The 9,010-nt window shown below is 40.6% G+C and overlaps 1 long non-coding RNA gene across 2 annotated transcripts in view; it reads right to left on the bottom strand.

Annotated features, from left to right (window-relative positions):
- Positions 1-3,249: 3,249 nt before the first annotated feature.
- The window catches only part of LOC127619721 (uncharacterized), a 46,683-nt gene continuing 40,922 nt past the window's right edge, over positions 3,250-9,010 (bottom strand). For both annotated transcript variants that reach the window (XR_007967597.1, XR_007967598.1), the window contains exons 2-3: positions 7,964-8,025; positions 3,250-3,580 (exon numbers count right to left, since the gene is read on the bottom strand). This is a non-coding gene — a long non-coding RNA (uncharacterized LOC127619721). The remainder of the gene's footprint in view (positions 3,581-7,963; positions 8,026-9,010) is intronic.

The raw sequence follows: 9,010 nt of genomic DNA, 5'->3' as shown, positions 1-9,010 counted from the left end.
TTCACTCTATCTCGACCACTCGCATCTCTTCCATAGTCTCTGCGTCCCTTCCCTCCACTAACCATTTCACTTCGCTTGATTTTAATTAAGCTACAAATGCTCTTTGCGCAACATTAACTTGTTAGTGCCTTGATAGTGTCTTTCCTCTTACCTCCAGGCCAGCACTTGCCACACCCTCCATCCTCTGGTTGTTGGAGACACTTCGTGATCACCGAGCTGAGGGCTGCAGAGAGAAAGTGGCACAAGTCCCTGCTGACCTACATATCAATCATTTCTCACCCCTTTTCCCTCTAGAGTTTCTTTTAAAATGATTACCAGAACAAGATCAGTAACACTTCAGATTACCATAAACTATTTTCAATGTTCTCATCTCTTCTCTATCCTCCTACTCCACATCATACTTTGTGGGCGGCTGTGGCTCAGGTGGTAGAGCGGGTCGGCTGCTAATCACAGGGTTGGTGGTTTGATTCCCGGCCCACATGACTCCACATGCCGAAGTGTCCTTGGGCAAGACACTGAACCCCAAGTTGCTCCCAATGGCAGACTAGCACCTTACATGCAGCTCTACCATCACTGGTGTGTGAATGGGTGAATGAGTCACAGTGTAAAGTGCTTTGAATACCGTTAAGGTTAAAAAGGCGCTATATAAACTTTTCTGACCACTGATGACTTTGCCACATTTTTACTGACAAAGTAGTGAGCATCAGCAGCCAGTTCCCTGCACCTAAAACCCACAGCTACTGTCTTCCAACATCCCATCATCTGTTGTCCTCTTTCTTGTCTCTCTTAGAGACTGAGGTCTCCAAAGTTCTTCTTTCTAACTGCTCTACCACCTGTCCACTTGTCTCTGTCCCCTCACATCTTATGCCAGCTGCCTCCCCATCAATCTTACTCGCACTCACACACATTATCAACTCATCTCTCACAATTAGAAACTATCCCAACACATTCAATCAGGTCGGGTTATTCAATCGAGTAACCCAATGCTTAAAAAAACAACACATAACCCCACAGTAGTCAACAACTACAGACCAGTCTCTCTCCTACCCTTGCTGTCTAGACCTCTGGAGAGGGTAGTATTCAACCAGTTTTTTTATTTTCTCTCACAGAACAACCTACTCGACAGACTGCTCTCTTGACAGAAGCTGAAACACTGCGACTGGCGAGAGCTAACTCCAAATCATCCATCCTCATCCTCCTTGATTTGTCTGCTACCTTTGACACAGTGAAGCACAAGATTCTCCTGTCCACCCTCTTTGACCTGGGTGTCACAGGAAATGCGCTTGGATGGTTTTGAGTCATAGCTCACTGGCAGATTGTTCAAGGTCTCCTGGAGAGGAGAGGTGTCCAAGACACACCATCTGACCACTGGGGTTCCTCAAGGAACACTGCTTGGACCCCTCCTCTTCTCTATGTACACAACAACACTTGGAACAGTCATTAAGGCACATGGCTCTTCCTACCCCTGTTATGCTTATGATACACAGCTCTACCTGTTATTCCAGACTGATGACCCAACTGTCTCAGCTCCTATCGCTGCCTGTCTCTTTAACATTTCGACCTGGATGAAGGAACGGCAACTTCAGCTCAACCGTGGCTTGATTTAGCATGATATTTGCATGTAGCTAGGTGTGCCTAGCTTGTTTTAGCATGTTGCTAGCATGTAGCTAGGTGTGCCTAGCTTGTTTTAGCATGTTGTTAGGATGTAGCTAGGTGTGCGTAGCTTGTTTTAGCATGTTATAGCATGTAGCTAGTTGTGCCTAGCTTGATTTAGCATGTTGTTAGGATGTAGCTAGGTGTGCCTAGTTTGTTTTAGCATGTTGTTAGCATGTAGCTAGGTGTGCCTAGCTTGTTTTAGCATGTTGTTAGCATGTAGCTAGGTGTGCCTAGCTTGTTTTAGCATGTTGCTAGCATGTAGCTAGGTGTGCCTAGCTTGTTTTAGCATGTTGTTAGCATGTAGCTAGGTGTGCCTAGCTTGTTGTAGCATGTTGTTAGGATGTAGCTAGGTGTGTCTAGCATGTTTTACCATGTTGCTAGCATTTAGCTAGGACACCTCTTTGATCTAAAGTGGTATTTTTTTTTATCTCATGATGAAAATCCAGTCCAGTGTTCAGTAAATATACTACTTCACTTCCTTTTGGAGAGCTTAGATGCGGGTCTGTTACAATCTATGCCCAAAGTGTATGTTGCTGCTATTTCAGCAAATCAAGCCACCTTAGAGGGTTGTTCCATGGGAGCTTGTCATAATATTAATGTGTGGTTCGAGATGGCTAAAGACTTCCTGGCCAGCCACGCTATCTGTATGGGATCTGTCCATGGTGCTGAAAGCACTAAAGGACTCCCCATCTGAGCCAATGGAAACAGTAGACTTGTGCACACTCTCATGTAAGACCACCTTGCCACTGGCCCTGACTTCGGTCAAGCGTTTGGCCAATGAAGCGAGGTCCTGTCAGTGGACAGCTCTTGTCTAGGTTGTGCAAAAACTGTTCTGAAGCTCAAAGCAGACTGTATTCTCAAGGTTTTATCCACCCCGTTTACGGCACAGATAATTACCCTAAAAGCTTTCTCTCCCCCACCCTTTCATATGAAGGAAGAGAAAATAAACGCTCTGCCTAGTACAAGCATTACATATCTATTTAGAGCGTGCCAGTCAATTCAGATCGATTAATTCACTTTTCATATTCTTTGGAGGATGTTCAAAAGCCAAAGTAGTCACTAAGCAGAGACTGCAGGTTGGGCTTCACTTAATACTTATGCTAGATTTTATAAGCTAAATGTTGTTTCAGAGCCTTGACAGGTCTTATCAGTGAGATTAAAGTGTTCGTTGGAATAAACACTGATTTTACTGTATACTACAGCTATGGGCTAGTATAATGGACGATTCCTTCACAGAGGCAGTTCGTTCCTTTCTGGGTTAACAGCTTGTTCCTGTGACATCAGAGTAAGAGTACTAACGCCCCCATGTGTCTGTACAGAATATCACAATGTCTACCAAATGTTTGAAGCATTAGTGTCAGAGAAATGAACCCTCTCTCTCACTGTTTTACAAAACAGTTCTTTCTAATTATATACAAGAAGGATGTTCTTGTATGACCATTAAAAGTGCTTCTCCGGTGGTGAATCTTTTACATTACATTTATGCATTTGGCAGATGCTTTTATCCAAAGTGACTTACAGTGCACTTATTACAGGGACAATCCCCCCGGAGCAGCCTGGAGTTAAGTGTCTTACTCAAGGGCACAATGGTGGTGACTGTGGGGATCAAACCAGCAACCTTCTGAGTACCAATGTATTATACAGAGCACTTATTACAGGGACAATCCCCCGGAGCAACCTGGAGTTAAGTGTCTTACTCAAGGACACAATGGTGGTGACTGTGGGGATCAAACCAGCAACCTTCTGAGTACCAATGTATTATACAGAGCACTTATTACAGGGACAATCCCCCCGGAGCAACCTGGAGTTAAGTGTCTTACTCAAGGACACAATGGTGGTGACTGTGGGGATCAAACCAGCAACCTTCTGAGTACCAATGTATTATACAGAGCACTTATTACAGGGACAATCCCCCCGGAGCAACCTGGAGTTAAGTGTCTTACTCAAGGACACAATGGTGGTGACTGTGGGGATCAGACCAGCAACCTTCTGATTACCACACATAACTGGTGTGTTTTTTTGGCAAATCTTCAGATAATTGTGCTTCTCCAACTGAGGCGTAATGTTCTATCAGTGTCACTGATGTATTTCTGGCTATTCCTGTTATGTTCCCCACTAAAGTGTGAAAACAGGTACAGCCGTCATCAGTATCATGGCGTTGTGTTACAAGCACCACTAAAGTCAATTTCTGACATAACGTCAAGAGCCTGAGTTGTGTGTGGATATTTAGGTTACTACTGTAACCCCTGCGTCATTAAATAAACAGGGAAATCATTAAATATATAAATAAATCATTATATACATAGTAAACTAATTAAATGCTAAATAAAATAATTAATGAAATGTATCTGTTGGAGGCATCTTAATTTATCTTTAGCATTAGAGCAGAATATTCCTCTCATGAATCACCTGATGATTATTCTTATTCATTTTACAAAAGCTTCAGGCGTACAATTGAATTATAAAAGTGTGAGCTGATTCATGATCACACAGAGTCTCATTTGTTCAATATTCCATTAATAAATGAAGTCAGATATTTGGGAATTGTTATTACAAAAGATACTAAAAATAGAGAAAATCTGAATCTGGTCGACAATATGAAAAAAAGTCCAAAAATGTTAAACTTGTGGTTAAAAGGGATATTTCTCACACAGGGAACTGAAGCTCTTTCTAGGTGATTTCTCCAGCATACTCTTTAATATCTCTGACAGGGGGACAAGAGATATTATCCACCTTCAGTGTAACATTATTTGGAAACACAACCAGCATTATACAAGAGAGGGGGATTTAGTGAAGCCAATCAGTGAGTTTGGGTTGAATATCTTTGATGTCATGAATGGGACTCTCAAACTGTCTTGAGAAATGATCAGTCGCTTTGGTCTTTTCTTCTAAATATTTGAATATTTTGGGGCCTTGATTTCCTTTTGAGACGTGACTTTGAGCCTTCAGAATTAAAGTGCAAACTGTCGTGTTTCCATAGTCAGATATTATTATATTGGAAGATTACAAACACAGTTTTCCCCACATAGTTGCTGTTTGTGGAATAATTGGTGAATCCTCATTAATATTAAATCTGTGTTGTTCCTGATCGGATGGATAAAGGTGGTCTATGGGACACATTATGGATGGGGAAGGGAATTCCTCAGTTGATTTTTGTGGTAAGCACAATATCACCAGTACTCAGAGATTGTCTTTGTTAAAAGCTATTCCTGCGGGCTCAGTTGGGTAAAGGTACATTGTGTTATTCACCTGTGAGTACTTTAATCACTTCTGGTTTCATCGAGGAGAGTTTTACTAATAAGGTATTAAGGACATTTGTAAATGCACAGACCTTCCCTTTACACGTCAGAAAGACCTCTTGTGTTTGAAAGTGAGGTTTCTTTCTTTCCCTGTTCTACCGAAGGCTAAAGAGGATCAGTTTAAATGATTAATGACATCTCCTTCAGACATATATTTAATATAGATGCAATCACTGCAGCAGACACAGAGTCACTGGAACATGTATAAAACATTCTGACATTCATGTTCGGTTAACTTTGAAAGATGTAATTCCTGACTTTGAGTTTAAATCTATAAAATATGGGGTCTTTTTCTCAATGGTGATGTTGAATTTTGGGTTAATAATATTGTGTTTTTGGCCAATTACTTTAGACATAAATCTAGATTGTTTAAGACTCCTCCCATCCTCGTGCATTTCCAGAAGGAGTTGGCGATCTCCCTCAAATCCTTAAAATGTGTTCAGAATAAAAAGCCCATAAATTGTGTAAACTTTTGGAGACATACTTCGATGATTAACCCCCTTGTACAATATTCTTTTGGTCTATTTAGTTATTTTTCATCATTATTATGTATTATTTGTTATCCCTGGTCATTTAACTCTGTTTATTATGTGTATTTTTTGTTTTAGCTTTGATGTATTCAGTTTTATGTTTACTGCGACTTCTTTGTATTTTCATTCAAATCCTTTATTTATTGTTTAGAGCTGATTGTCGCCCTCTAGTGTTGCACTCCGGTCACTGCACATGATTCCTGTGGGGTCCTGTTAATAGGATGTGGTAGCCTGCAAAGATTGCCTGTCAGTAAAAAACTGATTTCAACCGCATGGCATGTTGATGTTTCAGCTGATTGTTTTATTACTAATTACATTAAACTTCATTAAAAACTTGCGTGTTGTCAAGTAGATTACTGTTGGATGACACATAAATGGAAAATAATCTTGAGTTGATTGAACACTGGCACAGTATCATTAAATAAATGAAAAATATTCGTAAATTAATTAAATATATATATATATATATATTAAATTTCATTACATATTTCATAATGTATTTATTTAATTATTAAATTTTGCATTTAATTAATGTTTTTAATGAATTGGTGCAATATTTGAATATATGTAATTATTCTACTATGTATTTAACGATTTATTGAATTAAATCATTAAATATATAGTGAATTAATTACATGCAAAAATAAATAATTCCATTTAATTCCATCCACTATGTGTTTAATGACTTATTTAAATATTCAAATATTTATTTACCGATTCAATTATGCATTTAATGAATTCACCATGTATTTAATTATTTCATAATTATTAAAATATATATTTAATGATGCATTTAATTGATTCACTATGTCCTGTATTTAATGATTTATTGAAAACTCACAGTGAGATTCCTCCATGATGATGAGAAGGTCAAAGGTCACTCCAGTCTGAAGAGTCTCAGTTCTCTGTGTGTGTGAATAGTCGTACTGTGATCGCCCACCAGAATGACGTTTGCACAGCGGTACAGATTAATTTGCTTCAGCCGTTCTCCAGCAGACTGATGATGTTATTGAACTGTGATTGGTCATTTTACACGCCAGTCAGATGGTCTCTTAATGTTGATAGATGTGTAATTTAAGTAATATTTTTGTGCTGATGTTGATTGTTTTGTGTTTGTGTGAACACAACAGAATTGTGATAAATTTGAGTCAAGTGTAAAGGGTTAACAGGGTGCCAGGTTGTCGTGACAGGATGGGACGGTATATGGGACAACAGCCAGACTGGGTTTTCCTCAATCACACAGACCATCACAGACACTTTAAACACTCAGTGACATAAATACCATAAACATACGGTACACATCTGACACTTCTGCACCAAGTGCCTCTGTTAACTAATATCTGGAATAACATCTGACATTCACATCATGTCCTGTCATTGACCTGGATGAGACTGAAGAATCTAACAATCAGGTGCCATATACAGTATTTAATGACATGCATTAGACTCATTAATTATGCATGTGACAACAAACAATCAGGACTGAACTCTTTATTTTTAGTACAGTTATTAATGAAAATGTGTCTTTGTCATACAGAGTTATGCATGTGTTTATGCAGTGGTACACACAGTCGACAGTCCAATAGTTTGTATTTACACACCAGCTTGTGATATCTGACCTGCAAACCGACCCACACAGAACAAACCCGAGATTTATTCCAAATCTAGTCCATTACAAACGCAACACTTATTTTGCATTATTACTGCTGAATTAATCTCACAACGAACCATATTATTCCAGAAATAATCATGAACTTTTAATTAATTAAAAGTTTTCCCACGCTCATTATTATACGGGTTAATCCTGCTGATCGCGCTGCTCCGCTACTGCTGCTGTGCGCGCGCCCGTGCGTCTTTGCGCGCCCTCACGTATTGCGCATGCGCCTGAAATGAGCGGGAATTCTGAGGCCATTACGAATCGCCGCCTGAAGATTGTAAACTGATTGAAAACTCGATTAAAGTACAAGCGCTGGTATTTATTTTTTAATTATTTAGATATTTAAGTGCCTTTGACGTAAATGACGGCAGTTTAAAGTTTCTCTGTGAGTTTAAATCAATCAAATCATTCAGTCGAATGTGAATCTTCAGAGCTGCTCCAACATGCTGGAGATTCCCAGAAACACTCATCATATATCCATTTACATTTACATTTACATTTATGCATTTGGCAGACGCTTTTATCCAAAGTGACTTACAGTGCACTTATTACAGGGACAATCCCCCCGGAGCAACCTGGAGTTAAGTGTCTTACTCAAGGACACAATGGTGGTGACTGTGGTGATCAAACCAGCAACCTCCTGATTACCAATGTATTATACAGAGCACTTATTACAGGGACAATCCCCCCGGAGCAACCTGGAGTTAAGTGTCTTACTCAAGGACACAATGGTGGTGACTGTGGGGATCAAACCAGCAACCTCCTGAGTACCAATGTATTATACAGAGCACTTATTACAGGGACAATCCCCCCGGAGCAACCTGGAGTTAAGTGTCTTACTCAAGGACACAATGGTGGTGACTGTGGGGCTCGAACCAGCAACCTTCTGAGTACCAATGTATTATACAGTGCACTTATTACAGGGACAATCCCCCCCGGAGCAACCTGGAGTTAAGTGTCTTACAATGGTGGTGACTGTGGGGATCAAACCAGCAACCTTCTGAATACCGGTTATGTGCTTTAGACCACTACACCACCACCACTATATCCAGTAAAACGATAAGTGTGTGTGAGAGTGTGTGAGTGAGAGAGTGTGTGTGTGTGTGTGTTTGTGTCTGTGTGTGTGTGTGAGAGTATGTGTGTGTGTGTGAGAGTATGTGTGTGTGTGTGAGAGTGTGAGTGTATGTGTGTGTGAGAGTGTGAGTGTATGTGTGTGTGTGTGAGTATGAGTGTGTGTGTGTGTGAGAGTGTGTGTGTGTGTGTGAGTGTGTGAGTGTGTGTGAGAGAGAGTGTGTGAGTGTGTGAGTGTGTGTGTGTGTGTGAGAGTATGTGTGAGTGTGTGTGAGTGTGAGTGTGAGTGTGTGTGAGAGTGTGTGTGAGAGTGTGTGTGAGTGTGTGTGTGTGTGTGAGAGTATGTGTGAGTGTGTGTGTGAGAGTATGTGTGAGTGTGTGTGTGTGTGTGAGAGAGTGTGTGTGAGTGTGTGTGTGTGTGTGTGAGTGTGTGTGTGTGTGTGAGAGTATGTGTGAGTGTGAGTGTGTGTGAGTGTGAGTGTGTGTGAGAGTGTGTGTGAGAGTGTGTGTGAGTGTGTGTGTGAGAGTATGTGTGAGTGTGTGTGTGTGTGTGAGAGAGTGTGTGTGAGTGTGTGTGTGAGTGAGTGTGAGAGAGTGTGTGTTTGTGTGTGTGTGAGAGTATGTGTGAGTGTGTGTGTGTGTGTGTGTGAGAGAGTGTGTGTGTGAGTGTGTGTGTGTGTGTGTGTGTGTGTGTGTGTGTGTGAGAGTATGTGTGAGTGTGAGTGTGTGTGAGTGTGAGTGTGTGTGAGAGTGTGTGTGAGAGTGTGTGTGTGTGAGTGTGTGTGTGAGAGTGTGTG

This window comes from Xyrauchen texanus, chromosome 26, assembly GCF_025860055.1.
Source record: "Xyrauchen texanus isolate HMW12.3.18 chromosome 26, RBS_HiC_50CHRs, whole genome shotgun sequence".
NCBI lineage: Eukaryota > Metazoa > Chordata > Actinopteri > Cypriniformes > Catostomidae > Xyrauchen > Xyrauchen texanus.
This window is presented reverse-complemented; position numbering and strand designations above follow the sequence as displayed.